General features: G+C 43.9%; 1 long non-coding RNA gene across 1 annotated transcript in view; it reads right to left on the bottom strand.

Moving 5' to 3' along the window:
* Nucleotides 1-300: 300 nt before the first annotated feature.
* The window catches only part of LOC310831827, a 90661-nt gene continuing 66269 nt past the window's right edge, over nt 301-24692 (bottom strand). The window contains exon 3 of the long non-coding RNA XR_014557998.1: nt 301-1328. This is a non-coding gene — a long non-coding RNA (uncharacterized lncRNA). The remainder of the gene's footprint in view (nt 1329-24692) is intronic.

A 24692-nucleotide genomic window follows, 5' to 3' on the forward strand; every position in this document is an offset into this window, starting at 1 on the left:
AAACACCCACATAGAGACCCATAAGGCTATTAAGTCCGGAATCTAAAATCCCATACAGCCGTGCCTTGGAAGTCGAATGGAATCCGTTCCAGAAATCCGTCCGACTTCCAAAACATTTGGAAACCAAAGCGCAGCTTCTGATCGGCTGCAGGAAGCTCCTGCAGCCAATCGGAAGCCCCTTCAGATGTCCAGGTTCCAAAAATAGTTTGCAAACCGGAACACTCATTTCTGGATTTGTGGCATTCGGGAGCCAAAAACGTTCGCGAACTAAGCTGTTCAAAAACCAAGGTACGACTTGCATCACCATTCAAACAAATTTTATTACTGAGATAAATTGCTATAGTGATAAATAAATAGTTGTACAGGAATAAGACAATGAAACACGTAAACCGTGCAGAAATAGTTTTAACAATTAATCTCTCTTCTCAGGGAACTCTGGGTATTGTAGTTCGGTGAGGGGCTACAGGTCTCCTAACAATTCTCAGCACCCTTAACCAACTACAATTCCCAGCATGCTTTGGGGAAAGCCATGAGTGCTAAAGTGGCTCATGGAAGCCAACTCCTAGGGGTTGAGGTCCCCCAATAATATATGTGAGGGGGCTGGGGGCTCCCAAAGTTGATGGGTCATTGCCATTCAAATAATGTGTGTGCACCGCATCATGTGATTGATTATGCAGGGCAGGGCATACCTGGGCACCCACAATATTTTATTCAAGTTGGCAGCCCTGAAGTGACTGCTTTAAATGTATAGTGCAGATGAGGCCTAAGTTCACTGAATTAGTTCACAAATTTCTATATTACACCTGAAAGTAGTTTCCATAATTGCTGGGTGAATGGAACATGAAATAAGTTTAATGAAATTTCTAGTTCATTTTCAAGTTCATGCATATTATTATTTTTTAAAAAAACCCTCTTTATCCTCTTTGAGCCTTTAAGCTGAAAGATCATAATGGTTGGGGAAAATAAATGATTTTTAAAAATCACATTCTGGTGTGTCTGTGTGTGTTTTGATGTTTCCTTTCTCTTCTATACTTCAGCACAGCTGCTTGAAGCATTCTGAATAGTGGGATCACCGAGGATCACTTGGATGAACCTGAATTGAACAGCAAACTGAATATAAACTGAACTAGTCCATTTTGTAAAAGGATGAATGTGAAGAAGAAGCAATTCCTTTTGGACACGCTGAGCTTGAGCTAGAACTAGAACTTTCCAAGATCCATCTGAACACTCTTCCAACAGCATTCATTGGAGGCAGTTTCCCATCCCAACTTCTGCCAGAGGGGTACAAGCAGCACTGCAATTTCTTGGGTCCAACGCTGCCCATTTGCCTATAGAAATCAAAGAAGAAATACAGTGTTACAGATCTTATTGGCATTTATTTATTTATTTGGAGCATGATTTCTAACTGAGCTCATGGACCACTTTATTTTATTTTTCATTGGTTGCCTTTGTTATTACATCCTGCCTTTAAGGGCAAAGCCTCGCAAGATTGTTCTCAAAACCCCCGATACAATATATTGAACACACAATATACATGAAACCAAGCAATACAATATATTGAACACACGCTGAAATTGTAAACGGAGCAAATAAAGTGGAAATAACCAATAAGCAGAAGCAGCCAAAATGTTACAGAAGCAGAAAACCATGAAATTCAGTAGAAAGCCAAGCAGATTATGAAGGTTTTAAAACATCTGCTTCAAGGTCATATGAGTACAGATACGGATCTACCACTGGAAAAGTTCTTTCTCTGGACCTCTGCAGTCTGATGGGTCCTGACAGTAGACCAGGTTGTATTGCCTGGCAGGTTTATTTATGCAGAGTAGGGATGGAGGAGAAATTTGATTCAGTTCACATTTCCAAGGCAAACCTCCCCGTTTTGCATTTCCTGAAAAATGCAAGAACCGCGGTCATTTTTCAAAATTCACGTTTATCTGAATTTTGCAATGCAGTACCTCAGCCAAATGATGTTTGCAAAAATGAACATATTAGTGAAAATAGCTTGAAAAAAAGACATTAAATTGGGGAAAACCACTTGCAAAATAGGTGTATTAGTCAAAACTGCGTACATAAATGTGTTTATTATATGAAATTAACAGAAATGTGGCGAATTTAAGACCGGGGGGTGGGGGAGAGAATGAGAAATGGAGAGAAGCAAAATTGACAGGTTCATCCATCCCTAGGGTGTTTCACATAACTCTATTCCAAACCAATCAGGGCTTTAAAGGTTAACCCTATAAACAATTAGGCTACCAATGCAAATAGCACAGAACTGGTGTTAGAAAATAGCTGCATTGTGACATTTCTCGGTTGTCTTTAATGGCAGCCCCATGTAGAGAACATTGTAGTAATGTAGTATGGATATAACCAGGGAAAGTATAACATGCAGTTCACACAGGCGGGGCTCATCGTGCTTGCTGACTGCAGCATCAAGCGATAATTTGCATGTGTGAATGAGATGTTGCAAGTCTCGCACGGCTCAGGTTAGAACTTTCATATCTCCTGGCGCTGCCTCAAATGCAATGCTTTGCCCGGGAATTGGCTTAAGTGTTCAACTGCAAGTCATCTAGCAAGCAGTAATAACATGTTAGGAATCAAGTGATGTATATGCATTGTGAGAGCCAGCCCTGGACTCTGGCCAGCCCTAGTGCTTAACAACTAAAAGAGAGAGAGAGAGAAAGAGGTGTGGAGGGCCTGCTTTTTGGATAATAAAAACCATTTGGCCATTTCCCCACAGTTTTAATAATTACCTGAAATCGCAGCACCTTGATCTTAGGACAAATGAAGCCTCCTTTCACCATGAAAATGTGCCTTTCTTATGCCAAGTGTCGGGGTGGGAGTGAATAAAAGCATTCTACATATATCTTAGGTATATTTGTCTATTATTTCACAAAGTCAAGAGCTGAGACCTGGAAAGTCAGGTGGCCCCCAGAGGGTTGCTTAGAAAGGAATGTGGCCCTCGGCCTGGAAAGGGTTCTTCAGCCATGCCTTAGCATGTAGCTTCATCTCTCTGTGTTTTTTCAAATTTAAATATAGTCGTATCTTGGTTGACCAACGCCTTGCGAGTTGAATGTTTTGGCTCCCAAACGCCACATACCTGGAAGTGAATATCCTGGTTTGCGAACATTCTTTGGAACATGGATGTCTGATGCAGTTTCCGAGGCTTCCGATTGGCTGCAGGGGCTTCTTGCAGCCAATCGGAAGCCGTGCTTTGGTTTCTGAACATTTTCGAAGTCGGACGGACTACGGGAATGGATTCTGTTTAACTTCTGAGGTAAAGTAAAGGTAAAGGTACCCCTGCCCGTACGGGCCAGTCTTGACAGACTCTGGGGTTGTGCGCCCATCTCACTTAAGAGGCCAGGGGCCAGCGCTGTCCGGAGACACTTCCGGGTCACGTGGCCAGCGTGACATCGCTGCTCTGGCGAGCCAGAGCCGCACACGAAAACGCCGTTTACCTTCCCGCTGGTAAGCGGTCCCTATTTATCTACTTGCACCCGGAGGTGCTTTCGAACTGCTAGGTTGGCAGGCGCTGGGACCGAGCAGCGGGAGCGCACCCCGCCGCAGGGATTTGAACCGCCGACCTTTCGATCGGCAAGTCCTAGGTGCTGAGGCTTTAACCCACAGCGCCACCTGCGTCCCTAACTTCTGAGGTACCACTGTACTAAGGACAGGGCCTCCCAATTTTCATCAGGATTACTGTGTGTAGCAACATGAGGTTTAACCCTTTCCTTCCCCAGCTGCATTCCTTATGAAAATTACACCCCCATCTGTATGTGGATCCATAGGATTTCCTACCCCTTCATTGGACCAACAAGTTGCCTGGATTCACTGAGTGTCCCACCAGGACAAAAGAAGGCACATATTTGCAGAAGATTTGCACGTGCTGATTTACATGTATAGATGCACAATAAATAACAACATTTGCTGTGATTTAAATAGAAATGCATTTTTAAATGCATTTTAACCAGTGCTTTCCTTTTTTTGGTTGGGGAAGGTGCCGGTACTTGAGTACCACTGAGTACCCCCAGAAAAAAAGGTCCTGGTTTTAACGACATTTATACACCGCTTGCTTGTAAATAGAACCTCTAAGCAGTTTGCAGAAAAACATAGCTAATTTAAAGATTGTCAATAGAAAACAAAGCTAAAAGAAGGTATTTAAGGAAAAAAAATCAAAATATAACTGATACCAACTGTTAGCTAGAAACGGATGAAAGCACATGTCAGCTCTTACATGTTTGGGTACGGCTTGCCTAAACAGAAATGCTTTCAGAGGGAGCTTAAAAGGATACAGTACTTAAGTACTTAATTCGTTTCAGAGGTCCGTTCTTAACCTGAAACTGTTCTCAACCTGAAGCACCACTTTAGCTAATGGGGCCTCCTGCTGTGGCCGCACCGCCGGAGCACGATTTCTGTTCTCATCCTGAAGCAAAGTTCTTAACCTGAAGCACTATTTCTGGGTTAGCGGAGTGAGTAACCTGAAGTGTATGTAACCTGAAGCGTCTGTAGCCTGAGGTACCACTGTATACGAGTTAAGAACTTAATTCGTTCCAGAGATCTGTTCTTAACCTGAAGCACCACTTTAGCTAATGGGGCCTCCTGCTGCCGCCACGCCGCCCGAGCATAATTTCTGTTCTCATCCTGAAGCAAAGTTCTTAACCCGAGGTACTATTTCTGGGTTAGCGGAGTCTGTAACCTAAAGCGTCTGTAACCTGAAGCATCTGTAACCCGAGGTACCACTGTACTATGAAGGGACCTGCCTGGTGTCAATAAGCAATGAGGTCATTATCATGGGGGGGGGGGGGGAGAATGTAACCAATGGTGCATTGTAGCGGATGCCCAGGCACTAACTGTTGATAAGCAATGAGTCTCCCTTTTGGGGGTTTTAATTTCATTTAAAAAAATACTTTATGCTGGGCTTGGAATAGAGGACTGCTCCTCTGTAATGTAGGTCACACAGCCAAACCTACTTAAAGCTCCTGATTCATTATCTCACCCCAACACCACACCGCCCCCCTCTTGCCAAGAGACGACCTGGGACCCAAGACATTGAGAGTAGCAGCAGGGCATGCGCAACAGCCCAGAATGAAAAGGGGCCGTTGTCTGTGCCAACTAATTTATGCAACCAAGTGTAAAACATACAAGCAAATCCCTCAACACCCCTCAAGCCAAAATCTCTCTGCTCATCTGGTGATTAACCGCCAAGGAGCAGATGCACCCTGCGACACGATTGGCTGGCACAGGTTGGTTGTTTCGGGAAAGGCCCCTTCAGCTGTCTCCTTGGTTTAAGAGGGAACCTGCTTACATGAGTTTAAATATAAAGTCCACAAACAGCCTGGTTTAAAGGGAGCACCCTGATTTATTTATTTTTTGCATGGGCTGGTTTAATGGCTGACTTCTGAGGCCATGTGGCGGTAGAAACAATGCATATGAGAGACGAGGGAGCCAGGGGCTGGCTTTTTAATTAGATTTGCCATCATATTTTGCCTAAAGCAGAAAGGAAAGAAAGGCAATCATACGTTCCTCTTTGAGTGACTCTCTGAGGAACATCAAGGGAAGCAAAAGGGTTTTTCAGGAAGGCTGAGATCCAAAGAAAACACCAATATGTGCATTGATACTTCTGGCATTGTCTTATCAACATGTACCATCCTTTTGGGCTGATGGGAAAAAACCCCCTGCACATTATGGGTAAAGTTGGCGCCAGTGTGGTGCACTTCATCAAGTGGTGCACTTTGACTGGGAAGACCTGGGTTCGAATCCTTACTTAGCCACAGAATTGATTAGGGATGGTGGATAAATATGGTTCCATTTGCATTTTATTGATATCATTAATATCACTGTAAACTTTGCTGATTTGCTCTTCCCTAAACAATGCATGAAGCGAAACACAGTTATCCTTCAAAACTTGTGCTTCTCTGGATTTTACAATGTAGTTTGCCAGTCAGCCATGTGGACAGAGATGTGTATATTAGGGGGAAGTGTGCATTAAAAATGCATATTTTGGCGTATGCGCTATGTTAGGGGGAAGTTGCTTGCAAAAGAATGTGTGAATCAGGCAAAATAGCATACAGGAAATTTAGGGCTTTAAAGGTCAACCCCAACATTTTGAATTATGCTTAGAAACATACTGGGAGCCAGTGTAGGTCTTGTAGCCAATGTAAGTCAATGTAAGACTGGTGTTAACCTGTATGGTCCTGGCGGTCACTCCCAATCACCAGTCTGGTAGCCACATTCTGGATTAATTGTAGTTTGTGAGTCACCTTCAAAGGTAGCCCCACAAAGAGAGCATTGCAGTAGTCCAAGCGGGAGATAACCAGAGAATATGATAGTGTATACATGGTCTCCAATGAATTTCACACAGAGAAACAGCCAAGCAAGGATGGGAGAAAAATTCTGTTCAGTTCACATTGAAAGGGGAACCTAACTAATTCACACTTCTTGAGATGGTATGTTTTGATAAATAAATTATTTTATTAAATACATAAATAGGCAGACTGAACACCACCATCCTTTGAAATTTGCACTTCTCTGAATTTTGCAAGATAATCTATACAAAAATGAATATACGACGTCAAAATGTGCATACATATACTGGTGATGATAACACATAAATGCGTTTTATCTGTGGAGATTGCTTTGCAAAAAGGTGTTTAAAGGTAAAGGTAAAGGTACCCCTGCCCGTACGGGCCAGTCTTGACAGACTCTGGGGTTGTGCGCCCATCTCACTCAAGAGGCCAGGGGCCAGCGCTGTCCGGAGACACTTCCGGGTCACGTGGCCAGCGTGACATCGCTGCTCTGGCGAGCCAGAGCCGCACACGGAAACGCCGTTTACCTTCCCGCTGGTAAGCGGTCCCTATTTATCTACTTGCACCCGGAGGTGCTTTCGAACTGCTAGGTTGGCAGGCGCTGGGACCGAGCAGCGGGAGCGCACCCCACCGCAGGGATTCGAACCGCCGACCTTTCGATCGGCAAGTCCTAGGCGCTGAGGCTTTAACCCACAGCGCCACCTGCGTCCCGCAGGGTTAAAAGGTGTTTAGGGGGCAAAATTGTGGGCAAGACTATTAGGAGAAATTTGCACTAAAATGCTGGTGAATTTTCATGAGGTTTTCTGTTGTTTTTTAAAAAATGCAAACTGATGTGGAAATGCCAGGAACTGAACTTCAGACTAGAAAAATGAGAGAAACCAAAATGAACAGACTCACTTATCCCTAGCAGGGAACGGCATTTGTACGAAGGGGGCTCAGGCATCGCATAGACAAAGTATTTAGGTTTCTACAAGGCTCTTCAATGTGCACTGAGGAAGGCAGTGTGTTTGTGTGTGTGTGTGTTTTAAAATTGAATATTTCGCTTTGCTGGCCAGTTCTTTTGCTCCTCACAATATGGAACATGACAGGATATTTTTCAGTGCTATTTTTGTACGTTCTATCACAGCCTATATTTAAAACAGCATTTAAATCTGCCAAATGGAGCAGTGTTTTAAAATGGTTGTCAGATCAGCTCTTTTTCCTCCCACGTACAGTATATTTCTGACATGGTTTGGAGGAGCAAAATGGAGGAGACTGGTAAAACGTCCACATTTATCCAGCTTGAGAAGGCAGCCAGGATATTTATGATGACATTAGGGAGGATGGGGGCAAGAATGGAATCAAGGGGTCGCTTGTTTGCTGAGTCGCTTGTGCTGAGGTATCAGAGTCGGTTGCATGGCTCTTAGGTTTGCTTAAGAGAATCGAGGAGCCAATCAGATTCTGGAGATTTTTAAGTGAGGAAATGAGCCCTTGGATAATTAGGGCCTTTTTCTCCTCCTCTCCCATCACTAGAGGATAAATGCCAGGCAATAATAACACATTCTTCCATTAAAGTTGGATAGCCCTCACAATTCACAGTTAATTATACCTCAGGAAGTGAGTGTATAAATGTGGCCTCATACAGTCAACAGCAGTTGGGACCTGAACCCTGACCCGTACATGAAAGGACCGGTCAGTATATCCTCTAAAACTGGACTGAGCAGCATTCAGACAATCGAGGCATTGCAAGAGTTCGAGGACAAATTCCAGCCAGGCACAAATACTTGGGGCGTGAAGCAGGGCCGAAGAGTGTGGCCTTAATATGGACTAAGGACTCAGTTACACTAGTCAAAAAAAAAAAAAAAAGCATGTTGAATGCAACCTGCAATACCAGATGATGCTGGAGAGTAAAAAAATAATATTCTAATCGATTTTCCATAGCATTTTCTTTCTTTGTTATAACGATTTAATTTCTCACTTATTGATAGTGGTCTTTTTTCCTGCGTCTAGAACCACCTTGTGTGGCCTCTGGGGAGAATTCTGAGTGCTGGGTAGAAAGGCTTCGAGGGCTGCATTTGACCCTGGGTTTCCAACCACTGACCTATCATTTCTCTATACTGTCCTTCAGTTAAAAGTTCCAAGACAGTTTGGATCATGAATGGCAATAAAAGCAACCATATGAACACGGCTGACAACAGGAACAGGCAGCACTAGTAACAACCGCAGCAGAAACTACTCATCTATCAGAGCTTAAATATAGCCGTTTCCTTCCTACACATATTGTGCCAGTGTGGTAGAGTGTCAGACTAGAACCTGGGAGACCAGGGTTCAAACCCCTGTTCGACCATGAAACTCAGAGTGTGACCTTGGGACAATCACTGCCTCTCAGCCTAACCTACCTCACAAGGCTGTTGTGAGGATTAAATAAGGCGGGAGGAAAAGAACCATGTGCCCCACCTTGAGCTCTTTCGAGAAAAAGGTGGGGTATACAGTAGTACCTCGTGTTACATACGCTTCAGGTTACAGACGCTTCAGGTTACAGACGCTTCAGGTTACAGACTCCTATAACCCAGAAATAGTACCTTGGGTTAAGAACTTTGCTTCAGGATGAGAAGAGAAATCGTACGGTGGGAGTGTGGTGGCAGTGGGAGGCCCCATTAGCTAAAGTGGTGCTTCAGGTTAAGAACAGTTTCAGGTTAAAAACAGACCTCCAGAACGAATTAAGTACTTAACCCGAGATACCACTGTAAATGTAACCACCACCACCACCACAACAAAACAGAATATTACAATACCTTGGGCTAAGCTAATTTTAATTGTACAGAGAATAACTTGACTGTGATTTGGTTTTTTTTACTCAGACTGGACAAGTCTGTTCAATGTTTAATGCTACAACTAATACAGATACTTTACATTTTGATACAGCTCTTATTCAGGGATCAAAGCACTTTGCATTACCTCAGTAGCCCTACAATGAGTCTGAAAGGCAGAAGAATACTTTGGGAGACCGTGATTTGCCTATGAGCAGGGGTGGCGGATATAGGGGGCAGAAGGGACTTCAACCTCCTCAATATTTTGAGACAGGAGGCTGAGTTGCCACAATATTGCGGGGCCTGCCCCCCCCCACTGCCCAGCACGCCAGGTGGGGGCGGGAGCAGGAGCAGGAGGCTTGGGGGAGATTTTCACCCTCCACACCCCTCACCACGATCGCCAAAACACTGGCCCACAGGATGGGGGCGGGAGACTTAGAGGGCGATTTTCACCCTCTGTGTCCCCCCGCCACAATCACCAGAGCATCCTGGCAGGTGCCCACACGTCCCAGCAGGTGTGGTTCAACAAGGGCAGGGAGTCATGTGTGTGATATCATGCAAACACGACAGTCCGTCCTCCCCAAATGTTGGGCCCAACTTAGTGCACCTGCCTATGGCTGCCTTATAAGTCTAGCTGAGGTGAGATTTGATCTTTTATTTATTTATTATTTAACTCATAAACTTCATATACCACTTGAAGGTGTGTGTTTGGGTTTTTTAAAGACCTCAAAGAAATTTACAGAAAAGATAGAACAAGAAAATCTAGGGGAGGAAATCACAGCCATGCTTTCAAGTATACAAAAGCTAAAATATTAAAACAGAGGAAAAGAGGGAGACCAGATTGTGTCAAAGGTATCTTTTATTGAGGAAGAGCGGGGTATTATAATGCTGCCATCATCACAGAGGTGTCTGTGGAGGGGAATATAGCGATTGAAAATACATTGTATTGTAACTTTTGAATAAATGTTTTAAAAATTCTTTTAAAAAGAAATACTGAAGCAGATTAAAATCAGCTCAACTTTCTAGCGTTTCGTTGGGCTTTTACAGCAAAGGTGCAGGCTTGATTTCAATCGGCAAGGAGTTTCAAAGTGTAGGCACTGCTGCACTAAACAATGGAGTTCTTACAGATACAGAACAAGTATTATGTGGCACCTGTAGTAGGGCCAATTCTACCAATCGAAGCCGTTGAGTGGGCACATGTGAGGTACCATATTTTTCGCTCTATAAGACACACCAGACCATAAGAACCACCTAGTTTTTGAAGGAGGAAAACAAGAAAAAAATAATTCTGAATCTCAGAAGCCAGAACAACAAGAGGGATCACTGCGCAGTGAAAGCAGCAATCCCTCTTGATATTCTGGCTTCTGGGATAGCTGCACAGCCTGCACTCGCTCCATAAGACGCACACACATTTCCCCTTACTTTTTAGGAGGGGAAAAGTGAGTCTTATAGAGCAAAAAATACGGTAAAGGGGGGGTGAGTCTGTGAAGAAAGGAAGTGAATGGCAAAGTTAACTTTTGTTGTCCCGCCCACTTTTGCTTCCTGCCCCGCCAGTGGCGTAGCGTGGGTTGTCAGCACCCGGGGCAAGGCAAGTAATTTGCGCCCCCTAACCCGTGGATTTTAGCAGGGGGCAGAGAGCTGTGAGTGCGAGCACCCCCCCAGATGTTGCGCCCGGTGTGGCCGGCCCCCCCTGCACCCCCCACACTACGCCACTGTGCCCCGCCCACCACTGCCAGAATTCTCTGGGAAAGAGGGCTTGACTTCTCAACCACTCTGGGAATGTGTAACTCTGGGAGTGGAGCAGGGGTCTCCTAGCAACACTCAGCACCCTTACCAAACCACAATTCCCAGGATTCTTTGGGGCAAGTCACGGCTGTTTAAAGTGGTGTCCTAGTGCCTTAAAGGTACACTATGAATGTGTCCTAAGATGGTTGCTGCTCCGGATGGTGCCCAGACAGGAGGTGTCCCAGGAACCAGATATATTCTACCCAAGGTTTCCATGAGGGAAGAAAGGTGTGCTATGAACGTACGGAAATAAAATAAAATAAAGGCGAGATGTTTTGCCGCATTGATTTGGGAGAGAAGTGGTATCCCAGGGTGGCACTGGAAGTGTTTTGAGCTGCAGAACAAAGCATCCTTTCTTGAGTTATTGGCACCCTTTCCTCAGGAGCCTGCGGTCACCCCCAAGGCATCCTGCCATATTGGAAGGACACAGCGTCCCCTCTTTTTGTGGTGACTGTTTGCCAAAACCCTGTGGTCTCGCTGGAGGGAGAGTTGCCTGTCTTTTGCCTCACTACTGACAAAAAAAAAAAGCCTTGCAAAGAATAGCTGTCGTTATCATACAACCACCAACCCCTCCCCACCCCACCAAGCCCCACTGTGCTGAGGAAAAGAAGGATTTAGACTGATTTCACGTGATTTGTTGTACTTTTGTCCTTCTTTTTCAGAGGAAGAAGAAGAGAGGCTTCCTAAGAGGCCCACTGAATCAAACTCCAAGAGAAACAATTAAAATGCAATAGAAAATCATGCTTTGCGTTGGAAGGGGATACTGGGTTCACCGGCAAGTTCAGTTGCCTAGACTCAGTGAGTAGGTTTTTATCTGTTTCTACTAGGAAGCAGAAGGGGATTGGACTCGGTGATGGCTAGCTGGGTGCAACAGGGGGCCTCTCAGCTGCAGCATGATCCTCCAGCCATGATGAGGGAATGTCTGGCTTTCCTAGTGGTACAGTAAGGGCATTTTATAGTATGGACTTCATGGTCTTACATAGGGTTGCCATACGTCTGGAAGTTCCAGGACAAAGCCAGGATCAAGGCATCACAAGCAGTGTCAAACAGTTTAACAACTTTGGCCCAAACAACTTTTGTCTAGATTTTCATGTTTTGAAATATGGGAACCCTATCTTACAGCACTCCCTCTTTCCTTCAGATGGTAATGTGTATATACCCTCACTTATTTTAAAATGTGGTAAGCCAGGACTGTGGCACATAAGGCAGGCTTCTGGCGCATTCTGCTAAGTGGGGTCCTGAACATCCGCCTCAATGCCTGTTGCTATTTCCTCCCAAAGTATTGAATTTTATTCTATTTACAGTGGTACCTTGGTTTACAAACTTAATCCGTTCTGGAAGTCCATTCTTAAACCAAAGCGTTCTTAAACCAAGGTTTGCTTTCCCATAGCAGCGGGGGACTCAATTTACAAAGGGAACACACTCAACAGGAAACGGAACATGTTCTGCTTCCAAGACAAAGTTCACAAACCAAAACACCTACTTCCAGGTTTGCAGCGTTCTTAATTTAAGTTGTTAATAAACTAAGCTGTTCTTAAACCAAGGTACCACTGTATTGGTATACAAACAAACAAAACATAGGAACAAACATTGTACACTACCCAAAATGGGCTGGGTCAGGCCAGTGGCCCATTCAGTCCAGTATCCTGTACTCACAGTGGCCAACCAATAATTTGAAATTTTACCTCCTTTCATCCAAATGCTTGCTCCCGCGCCTCTCAAAATGCACACTGATCATGTGCCATGCATATGTATATATTGAGTTTGTACTGTCGCTTCCCTGCCATGTTATTCTTTTAATATTATTGGTTCACATGCCACTATCCTAAGGGACATAAGCTACGCTCTTTCCATTTATTTAAGAAGCTTATACAAAGCTTACCAGAATGGTGGCAATTGAGTGGTAGGAAAGCTCCCAGGTTGGCTATCTAGCCCGTGAGCCAACCTCTACACTCCTAGCCATGCACCCTCCTGCTTTTGGATAAATTGACCAAGGAGTCCTTTATCCCTCTGCCTCTTTTGTGGAGGATTCTGGGAAGTGCATTCCTCCTAGGTCTACAGAGGTTCTAATTTCCTGCTCCCTTTCCCCAACACTCTGCTGATTTCATTCAGCCTCAGACCGTCTCCAGGGAAATGCCTGTCTGGTTGTGATATCTCTTCCCTGCCCTCCTTAGTAAGCACAAGGTGAAGAAAGGATGTATTTAATTTTTAGCAATGTGCCCCTTGTGTCAATACCTCCCCCTCATGTTCTCTTAGGCAACCGTACTATCTTCCTTGCTGATCTCCTGTTTCTTATTGTTCAAGAGGCAATTTTTCTTTCTTTCTTGTGCACCAGAATTTTTTGTGTGTGTCCTGAAAAATCTGCTGTCTTCCTTATTATGCTTAAGACATATTAACTGTTTCTAGTATTACTCTTATACCATACTAGCTTCTAGTAGAAACCCTGGGTCCATTCCTGTCCGGGTAAAGCATTATACACTGAGGTCACAACCATACCATACATTGAAAGCATATCCAACACACATGTAAAGCTCATGGTTTCCTGCTAGAATTTTGCTGGCCAAAAATTGGAAAACACAAGTACCAACAGTGGAGGAATGGCAGATGAATATGATTTTTCAGAGCTAGCTGACCTGACCGGAAGAGTCCGCGACCAGAAGGAAGAGGAGTATCAAGAGGAATGGAAGAAATTTAATGATTATTTAGTTAAATATGTTAAGATAACTTAAATAGAATTACCGTATTTTTCGCTCTATATAACGCACCAGACCATAAGACACAACTAGTTTTTGGAGGAGGAAAACAAGAAAAAAAATATTCTGAATCCCAGAAGCCAAAACAGCAAGAGGGATCGCTGTGCAGTGAAAGCAGCGATCCCTCTTGCTGTTCTGGCTTCTAGGACAGCTGTGCAGCCTGCATTCGCTCCATAAGAAGCACACACATTTCCCCTTACTTTTTAGGAGGGAAAAAGTGAGTCTTATAGAGCAAAAAATACGGTACTTGTGAGCACCAAAATGGCCTAGGATTTAAATATGTGATGTTGTAGAACACCATGGATAAAAGTTAAAATGAAACGAAAGAAAGATGTTAATTGGACTATGTAATTTTTATGAGAAATTTGTTTTGGAAAACTGCTACAATGATTTATATGGAAACTCAGCCAGGGGGATTTGAGGAAGTCACCTAACAATGTTAACAAAAGTGGAATTCTTACAGTTAGAATATATGTCTGTTTGTTTGCTTGTTTTTTGATGTTTTCTTTTTATGTTTGTTGATATGTTTGTTTTAAATTTGGAAAACCAATAATTTTTTTTTTGAAAAAAAGTAAAGCTTATAGTTTCCCCCAAAGAATCTCAGGAACTGTAGTTTACCTCCCAAGAGCTACAGTTCCCAGCACCCTTGACAAACTATACAGTTCCTAGGATTTAAACGTGTGCTCAGCACACTTTAAATGTATGTTCCCTGGGTGTTCCCTCCCTGAACAGGGCTCTCACCTTTCCCTAAGTTTTGCATCAATTTCAGGTCTCTCATCCTGCACATTTCAAAATGCCAACACTCTGAAAATGAGGTACATGTGAGATAAACAGGCAAAGCAGCTGCAATATTAAAGTCTTGATTTCTCTGTGAATCAAGCAAAAGACAGGCTGTGCAATGTAAGCGGAGGTGACCTGGAAGTCCTGAAACCTTCAGCATGATTTCAGACATACCAAAACAAAAAGCACAAACTCTCATCTTAACTAACTACTGCTCTCAAAGAGCTATCCAAAGGAGGTGAGGAAGAACCCAAGGCGGCGAAACTGCCAAATCCAAAGCCCTCCTGGGCTGGTACTTCTTCTGGCTGGGTGGAAAGTGGCAGGTGGGAGAGGGGACTTTGTTTTTCCTTTATTTCCCCTCCTCCAGCTTTTTAAAACAGAGCAGTGGTGGTTGATGCCCACTGCAATTATGTTGTCTGAAAGTGCACATAGATTCATGGAAGCTGTTTGCAGATACTCAGGAACCCCTTGTTAGGATTCTTGCTCCGTGTCTGCAGTCATGGGATTGTTGTCTATCACGTGACGGTGTATGTTTTCATTCCACAGTGTGGGAAGTGACGGAGACAGGGTGTTTTGGTGTTACTGTGTTCCGTGCAGTGGGACTATTGTCCTTTGTTCTTTTTCTCTGTGCTGTCTGATGAGAAAGAGGAAGGAGCTAAATCAGAATGCTCTGAGTGTATTATATGTAAATAAAAGTAGATTAGCCAAAATGCTGTGCTACTGAGTTCTGTTACGCAAACTGCAAATACTCTGCAGGATCCCTAAGTGTGCTGATGCCTCTTGGTGTCAGTCGCTGTGATGTTCGGGCTGGAGAAAGCTGTTGAAGCTCCTGAACGACCAACCAGGAGGGAGAGAACATGCCAGTCGGGCATGTGTCTCTGCCAGGGTCCTGCACATGAGTAGGATGATCCTAACACCCCTGCCTGGCCTGGATGCAAAAGGGGAGGTTGCAAAGACTTCATGCGAGGGCAGGGCAACTTGGGCCTCTAAATCTAGGGGGCCTCACGAGCCTGCCATCTCCCCAGTGCCACCGTCTCCCCTCTCCCAACATTGCAAACCTAATACTTCATGCGAGGGCAGGGCAACTCAGGCCCAACAACTATGAGACTCAGGGCTAGCCAGTGGGGCCCAACTTGAAGCAGTGAGGCCAAACTTGAGGGTTGTTTTTTTTGTAGGGCCCCAGTTCACAGCCAAAGTCTGCAAAATCTTATAGATATAAATAAAATCCATCTAGAGTGCCCTGGTGTGTGTGTGTGGGGGGGGCCTTAGGAGCGGCCCATGGAGTCAAATTTGGCCAAATTGCTCCAATTGTCTTAGGTCAGCCCTGATGAGACTGTGCAGGGGTTGGACTGATAATCCCTGCACCTTCTAGGTCCCTGGTGTCACTCTTCAGAGTACAGACTCAAGGACTTGTAATGGAAATAAGGGGGGGCACTTATTGGAAATCAGATTTGTCACCTCTCCCCGCAAACCCCGGGATGATGAGCCCAGCCACCTTTTATTCACAGTCGCATAAGCACTACACTACAGCATGGCCATAAACCTGTACGTTCAACCGCTGAAATACACACCCAATATGTAGCAATGGAGATTTATATTACTGCTTTATGAATGAACACTGGGTTTTATTAATGGACTCTGTATTTTTGGAATTACCTAAGAGCCACCAATAGGAAGCTCTAGAATCTGACAGCTAACCAATCGGGTACTACCAAACAGCGACCCCTATTGCTGAAAGCAGGTAACCAGCAGGAAACGCTTCAGCTCAGCCCCTGAACACCCTCTGCTGTGCAGATAACAGAGAAAGCTCACAAATTGTATCCCTTCCTTCGTCCTAGCTAACTCTATTACGCTAGTGTAAACCCTGGTTCACCAGGAGCCCAGAACAGTAGCAGATAAATTCCACTCATACATCAGCGACTGATAAGACTTGTCAACCAGTTCTTAAAGTAAAACCTAAAGTATATATTCCTAAAGTAAAATGCTCCAAAATACAGGCCAAAAGAGAGCAGGTCTGGGAAGAGCGAGCCATACAATGGGCACCACCAGTGAAAAGGCCCTGCTCCGTGTAGCTCCTGCCCTGTCATTTGATAGGGTGCCCACTTGCCCTTCTTCTTGGCATGGAATGCTTTCTATTGGAGTCTCCAGGTCCAATATAAAGACCATAAGAAGGGAGAACAGGTACCTTGAAGTTCCCAACAGTTGTTAATCAAGCAAGCAAGCACACAGGTCACCTTTGTCACAGTCAAGACATCTATGTCCTGGCCAGGCCTGCACCCAATCTTGTTTTTGTACAATCTTGTTTGTTCTCAGTAATCAAAATTATATTATCAACATATACAAGCAGAAAAGTTTTTCCCCCTTCATTTGCAAGGAATAATACAAAACAAAGCGGCATTAATAAAGAAAAGTTCCAGGGTGGCAACAGAAAGCAAAATAAAAATGCTTTTGCAGTTCATCAGAACTATCCAGCAATATCAACTTATAGGAAAACTGGTGCTTTTAACAGTAACCCTTCTAGTTGGTTAATTGATTCGGCAACTTCTATGCACATGACATCTGATACTAATCCCCCCCCCCCCCGAGTTAAAGGATAACTCATCAATGGCAGCTACAGTTGCAAATGGCAACAAAATATCTGTGAAAGGAAGAGGAACAGGTTTGCTCAAGTGTGTTGCAGGTAGAAATACTGTTTGTAATGAAGTGAGAGCAGTAGTTGCTCAAATTAACAAATAAGAAAGTTTTGAGAATTTACATGCTAGATTAAAATTGATTAATTCATTGAGAAGGGTATTGTAAGAAAAACACTGGGACCTAATTTGAATAATAGAGTGCCTGGCATCTGGAGGGCAATTTCCTCCTTTATTTCCACACTGTGGCTGCAGACCAAATCACCTGTCAGGAGAGCTATGAGATTCAGGTGAGGGTCATATACCTTGTCATTCTCAGCAGGTATAAAGCAGGAAGACCTGCACATCAGAAACTTATATTGTGGACTCAGCTATATAGCTGCAAATATAATCTTTTAAGTGCATTTTAAGTGCATTGTACAAATATGACACTAGATGGCAATAGTGAGCTAATGGCAAATTCAATATATATTCAATATATATTTTTAAACGTTTTATTTAAAAAGCATTTTCACAGTTTTTTAAAATATATATATTTAGATTCAGCTCGTGTCACCTCACTCTTACATTTTCTCCAAACTGAAAAGTATCAAAGGCTGCAACCTTTCCTCCCCTTGATCATTTTGGTCGGGAGACAAAACTGTAGATTGTGAGTTTACAAGGTGTCAGGTTGACTCAAAGCCATGTTCGTGCCATTTCCCAGCAAACTCTGAGCTAGCCGCATGGGGAACAACAATGGCTACTGATTAGAACAAAATGCAAGATTTTACACGTTTCAGAAAATGATTATAAAAACCATCAGGCCATTTTAGGAGATGATCCATGACCACGTTTCAAGAACCAGAGAGATTTGCAGTGGGGCTTGCAAAACTCTGAAACCAGCTCGGCACATTCATCTCTTTGAAGAATGTTTGAATTAAAATGTGTACTGTTTGAGAACCCTAGTGAACTTTGCTTGGTGTTGAAAAATGTTCCTGACTTGTAATAACTGAAGTTCACAGTCTGCTCATTTATGATGTTGTAATGAGCAATTTGTGAAGCTGTAATTCATACTTTATCATAATTCCTAATTTTGTATTTTTATTATGCCACTAATTACATGCGGTAACTAGTAGGATGGCTAAACCGGCAGTGACTTAGACAGTGCTGTAAATTATCAATGTTGCCCCTTCTTTCAGTTATCCCTGTCAAATCTGAGACTGTAAGTTACTTGAGGCAAGGACTCACTCTCTGTCTGTCTGTCTGTCTGTCTGTCTGTCTGTCTGTCTCTGTCTTTGTCTCTGTCTCTCCTTCTGCTGTGAAGTCCAACATGCATTGATGATATGGGGAAGGGCTGAAGTTCAGTAGAAGAGCATCTACTTTGCAGCCAGAAGGTCCCAGGTTCATTCCCAGGCATCACTAGGTAATACTGGGACTGAAATCCTGGAGAGCCACTGTCAGCCATTGAAGGCAATATTGAACTAGATGGTCTTCTTCTTCTTGTGCGATCACTCATAGCCGGGTAAGATTGTCTTCCATAAACACAGTTTTAACAGTGAGTCCATACGTAACTGTAGAGGCCAGTTCTGAATCCATACGTCCTTCCACAGTGGGGACATAGGTTTCTGGGTGGGAGCTGATCATGGTGAGGATTTGCCAAATGTGCCTTCCTCTTAGCCAGCGGTTCTCAACCTGTGGGTCCCCAGATGTTGTTGGACTACAACTACCATCTGGGGACCCACAGGTTGAGAAAGGCTGCTCTTAGCACATTTCTCCCTTTTGTCCTGAGTTTGAGTGTCTTCAAAACCCATGACACCTTTGGTAAAGGCTGTTCTCCAACTGAAGCACTCGCAGGCCAGTGTTTCCCAATGGTCAGTGTTTATACTACATTTTTTTAGATTTGTCTTGAGAGAGTCTTTGAACCTCTTTTGTTGATCACCAGCATTACGCTTTCCATTTTAAAGTTCGGAATAGAGTAGATGGACCAGTGGTCTGATTCAGTATAAGACAGATTCCTATTTCCTTGTGTTCACAAACACCTAAGGTTGCACACCATCTCAGAGACAATCAAGGGGTAAAGAGATGTCACATCTACACCATACATTTAAAGCAACTACTACTTGCTTCAGCACCATTTGGTGGAAAGTCAAGCTACCAAGTTAATAAACAAATCTTCACTCAGAAGTCAGCTCAACTGGGCTGACTCCCATGTAAGTATGCATAGGATTGCAGCCTATTTTCAGAGAATGGACAGTGCAGAAAGTGAACGTAAGTCAGAAGAAGGGGAGATGTAGTTGGATGGTCCATGGTGAACAAATTATCCCAGCTATCCCACTCTCATATTGCTTCCAGATGACCTGGTTATTGAGCATTCATCCTGACTGGTTGGCGCAAAGTTTGTGGGAAGGTTAGAAGATGCTGATGATTTACTGAGCATTAATGCTGATTTGCTTCTGGGGGTGATACATGATGCATCAAGCAATCGTTATCCCAGAATTTCTAGTGCAACTTCCCATCCCTTTCCTTATCACCAAAAGGCCTGATCTGGTGTTGTTGCTGTTGTTTTGGGGGAGTGTGTTTGTTGAGCAAGATTGCCATGTTGACTTGAATTGTGCAACCTGAATTTGCCAATATGAGATTTAATCCCACTGGAAAATAGCAACCACCTAGAAGCTCCTTGATTCAATTTCCTTCTACCAAAAGACTGAGCAAGTCCTGGCTCTACCAAGGAAACACGACACTCTGTTTTGTTGCTGTCTCTGCTTCTGTGACAGGAACCCCAAGGGGCAGGGGAGAAATTCAACTCAGTTCTCATTTAAAAGCAAACTTACCAAATTCTCCCTTTCTGAAACAATGCACAAACTGAAACACGGCCATCTTTCAAATCTACACATTCCCCAGTTTTTCATTGTATTTCTCCAGCTCATCAGTGTGTACAAAAATGCATATAGAAGAGTAATGTGTGCATATACATAAATATTAATGAAAACAACATACAAAAATCCATTGTATTGGGGAAACTATAAATATTAGTCAAAACTTGCTTGGGAAAAATGTGTACGTTAAGATAAATTTCAACTCAAACCCTGAAGAATTTTCATAAGGAATTAAACAAACAAACAAAAATCACAAATTGCTGCAGAAATGCGGAGAATTGAATTTAAGATCGGGAAAATGGGAGAACCAGAAATCGATAGATCCAGACACCAATTTCCTACTAAGGAAGGCTTCTGGCATGGAGGTGGAGAGGGGAGGGCATGTGTCCTAAGAGAAATGAGAGTTCCAGAGTTTGGGAATATGGAACCCCTCTGTTTGTTGAGAGCGCTCCATACCATTCCTTTCATTCTTTCCCCATTCTGCGTTTAGGAGATTGTTCTGTTTATTTGTTTATCCGTTGCATTAAGGGAATGGGCTCAGCAAAGGGACACAAGCTGTGCATATTATTATTTGAGTCTCCGGCTTGAAAAATCAGGCACATTAAAATTCCGAGGCGGCTCCCCACAAAGTCTCTGTGTTCTGTGAAAGATGGCTAGGAAACGAGGATGACTGGAGCTGTATGACAGGCGGGCAACACCGCCAGACAAAGAGCTCACTGTGTCAGCCAGCCTCCTTGTCCTCTGGTGAGGGGAAATCTTCAAAACCACCAACCACAACAATGCAGGCATATACTAGGGCGGGGTGTGTGTGTGTGTGTGTGTGTGTGTGTGTGTGTGTGTAGGCACACACACTGCCCTGTCACGGCATGAGAAAACGGGTTGCTAATATGGCATGGAATTGTGCGTATCGAAGGGAGTCAACGCACACAAGCCAACGGCTGCCGTGATATGTGCCCTCCGTCACATCGTGGCTGAAGACAGGGACACTCTATGTGTCCCTGGTGGAACCCACTCCTATTCTCACACCAAAGGGTTGCTTCCTACTCTCTGGGTTGTGCCCACCGTGTCTGAGATGCTGCAGAAGGCTCCTCTCTGCCTCCTCCATGAATACCTCTAACAACATTGACTTTCTGGATCAGCGATTAGAGAGGGGCGGGGTGGAAGGCAAGTGGCAAGCCAACCAAGGAGGAAAGAAAGGAAGGAATCAACAGCCACAACCCTCCATCTGGTCCACCTGATTATTTATGCAAATCAGTTTTATTCTCTGTCTCTCTCTCTCACGCACACACACCTTTCCATTTACAAAATGCCCGAGAAAGCGTACAATATAATAAGGCACCCTTCAAATCACAAAGGATAGGGGGCTGGGGGATAACTATAATGAAAAATAAACAAGGGAAAACACCAGGCTCCACTCTGTGATCCTCAAAATGCCACGCCTTAGTACCCAGGCTCTGCCTAGGGATGGGAGAAGGAATTCGGTTTGGTTCGCATGTTGATGCAAACCTTAAGAAGGTAATACAAGCCCTGTTGGGTCAGGCCAAAGGCCCATCTAATCCAGTATCCTGTTCTCACAGGGGCCAACCACAAACAGGACCCGACCACAAGAGCACTGTAACATCCTGCAACTCGTATTCAGAAGCCTTGTTGCCTCCGAGCATTCACACGTCCCAAAACAATGCAGGAAATGAAATACAGCTAGCCTTCAAAATTCGCACCTCTCTGAATTTTGCAATGAGATTCTTCAGCCGGAAAACACATCCAACATTTTCATCTATTGGAGGGGAGAGAGTGAGCATAAAAATGCTTGTTAGTGGAAAATAACATACAAGCCTCCTCCTTTTTATCACAGCGTTCTTTTAATGGGGTAGTTTTTACGGCGTATTTTAATGATTAATGCTTCTGTTTTAATGTTTTAATGAGATTGCTTTATTATGCATTGTAATGATGGATGTGTATGTTTTAAGGCTTGTGCAACTCATTTTTAGAACTGTAAACTTTTTTTTTTTTTTTTGGCCAGAAAGCGGTATATAAATGAATAGATAAATAATTCAGCGACGCATTGGGCTAGGGGGAATTGCTTGTAACAATGTGTATGTTGAGAGGAACATGCGTTAAAATGCAAACTGGTGAACTGACGTGAAGACTTGCCAGCTACCCCACCACCTCACACCTCATGATCTGAGCTGCAAAAGACTTGGCATCCCTCTGGCTGCCAGAGCTACAAGTACTGAAAAGCAAGGACAACTGCCATTTGATCTGTGTTGATAACATTCCTATCACTATTAAAAGGCATTAACCTATAAATGCAGCAAATGCTCTTAAGCCAATGGAAGGACTATAGTTCAGTGGCAGATCACCAGCTTTGCATGCAGAAGGTCCTGGGTTCAAACCCTCGGCATCTCCAGGCAGGATAGAGAATGTCCTCTGCCTGGAAACCTGGAGATCCACTGCCAGCCAGTGTAGAGTACACAATACTGAGCTAGATAGACCAATGATCTGGCTCCACATGAGGCAGCTTTCTATGTTCCTAAAATAGATGTCCTTTCTTTGCAATTTAATATTTAACATAACACGAAATAGGTCTGGAAACATGGCTGAAAATCTTTCCTTACCCCCTGATATCTGAAATGATGCTATGCTCACAAATCACGAAACCTGGTGTCGGGAGGAAATTGGTTAAACATATGCCAGTCTCTGAAGACCATTTTTAAAAGTCTTTGTGGACCAAGCTGCACATTATATCTGGCACAGGGTTTGCTACTGTGTTATGTGTGTGTTTGCATGGGAGATAGGAGGGCAGGAGAGAGAGGTCTGGATTGGGACCCTAGAGTGAGGACTGGGGGAGTGCAGTGCCCCACTGCAGCCCAGGTCCATAATAATAATAATAATAATAATAATAATAATAATAATAATAATAATAATTTTCCATGAGGCATCCTGAAGCAATTTACAGTACAATAAAAGCATACATTGATAAAAAGAATTAAAACACTTGCTAAACATATGCACACATATTTATTGGCACATACATAAAATCAATTCAAACCCAATACCAGGGACCAGTTGTAATGAAGATCTCCATTTAGAAATATTGATGAAAGAGGAATGTATTTAGCAGGCACCGAAAAGATAATATACAGAAAGATTGAGCTCTCCATGCATGCACTGAGGGGGGGAACTGTCGTGTTGTGTAGGGAACCCCCCCACAGTGCAAAATGGGAGCAGCATTTTGCCAGGGTCAGGAATCAGAAAGTCAACCCTATTCTTGCTAAATAAGGATGTGAGGTGTAGAAAGCTGCCAACTTCCCCTACCCCCCCCCCCAATCTGCTTCTGTGGCCTTAACAGCAGTTTGCAAACACCAGCAGGTTATATAATGCTTCTCTCCATGTTGTAAAAATGTTTGCCGGCTAATTTCTATGGATCGAGGGGCGATTAAAAAGAGAAAAGAGCATTCCAAGACTTGTATCTTGGGTCAGGTGGCAACAACCCTAACGATGATTAACTAGAGTTTGTTTGTTTTTAAAGAGGAAGTGGAAGCTGTAGCGGTTTGGGAATTTTTTTAGAAAGCAAGGAAACAAAGGATACATTTTTAGTATGTTTCATTGAATAGATACCGTTATCATCATCATCATCATCTTCATTAACAACAACAACATCTTCTCCTTTTGGATTTGACTCTGTTATTCCTCTGTCCATCAGGAATAACACACTGTTTGAATGTGCATACATACTGTCCAGTCCAACCTTCTCCCAACTTGGTGCACTCCAGATGTTTGGGACTAAAACTCCCATCACCTCCAGTCAGCACAGCAACATCTGGAAGGCAGCAAGGTGAGGAAAGATGGTGTAGTCTAAGAGCAAGATGTACTGCCTTTCTAAGGCCTCCATTTTCTTCCTTTCGAAAAACTAACCTCAGCAATCTACCGCTAGATGGCAGTGTGGCAAAGCGCTCCCTTTAAAAAAAGAGACAAATCTAGATGCATACCAACTTGCTTGGGCTGTTTCGGGAGAAGGATTGAGACTCAGGCACCATTCCTATGCTAAAGGTGGGACATTAAACATTTTAAAAAACTCCCCTATACGGGGCGGCCTTCAGATGTCTTCTAAAGGTTGTATAGTTACTTATCTCCTTGGCTCGGGGGTTGCATAACTCCATACCCTCCAACATTTCTCCAATGAAAATAGGGAAAAGCGGGACATTCAAATCAGAAACCGGGGCGACTTCTGTAAATCCAGGACTGTCCCTGGAAGATAAGGACATTTAGAGGGTCTGCACTTGGATGGCAGGAACAAATTCATGGAGGCAGTGGCGTAGCTAGGCGCTTGGGTGCCTGGTGCGGGGGCGTGTCCTGCAGCTGGGGGCGGGGCAATCCATGCCCATGGGGGCGGGGCGAACCTCTTCGATGCTTGGAGCTTTTCCACTGCCCCCCCCCCTCAGTTGTAGGGTGGCTGAGGGAGAGGCAGTAGGCAGACGCAAGTCCCACGCTGCCGTTTCAGGCAGCGCAGAACCTGCAGGCGTCTGAGCCACCATGTCGCTCCTAAAAAGTTTTGTGAGGAGATGGAAGGTAAAGCTATCCTAAAGTCCTCCGGTGCGGATCCGTCTCCAGCACGAAGGTGATGTGGCAGTTATCTGAGCGCTAAAATATGGCTGGAGAAATATCAGAATCTGATCAGATCAAGCAGTTCAAGGAATTTCTTGGGACATATAACAAACGGATAGAAACCTGCTTCCTGGATTGTGTGAAAGATTTCACCACCGAGAAGTCAATCCAGAATAGACTGACTTGCTCAGAG

This window comes from Podarcis gaigeae (genome assembly GCF_964106915.1).
Source record: "Podarcis gaigeae genome assembly, chromosome: 14".
NCBI classification, from domain to species: Eukaryota; Metazoa; Chordata; class Lepidosauria; order Squamata; family Lacertidae; genus Podarcis; species Podarcis gaigeae.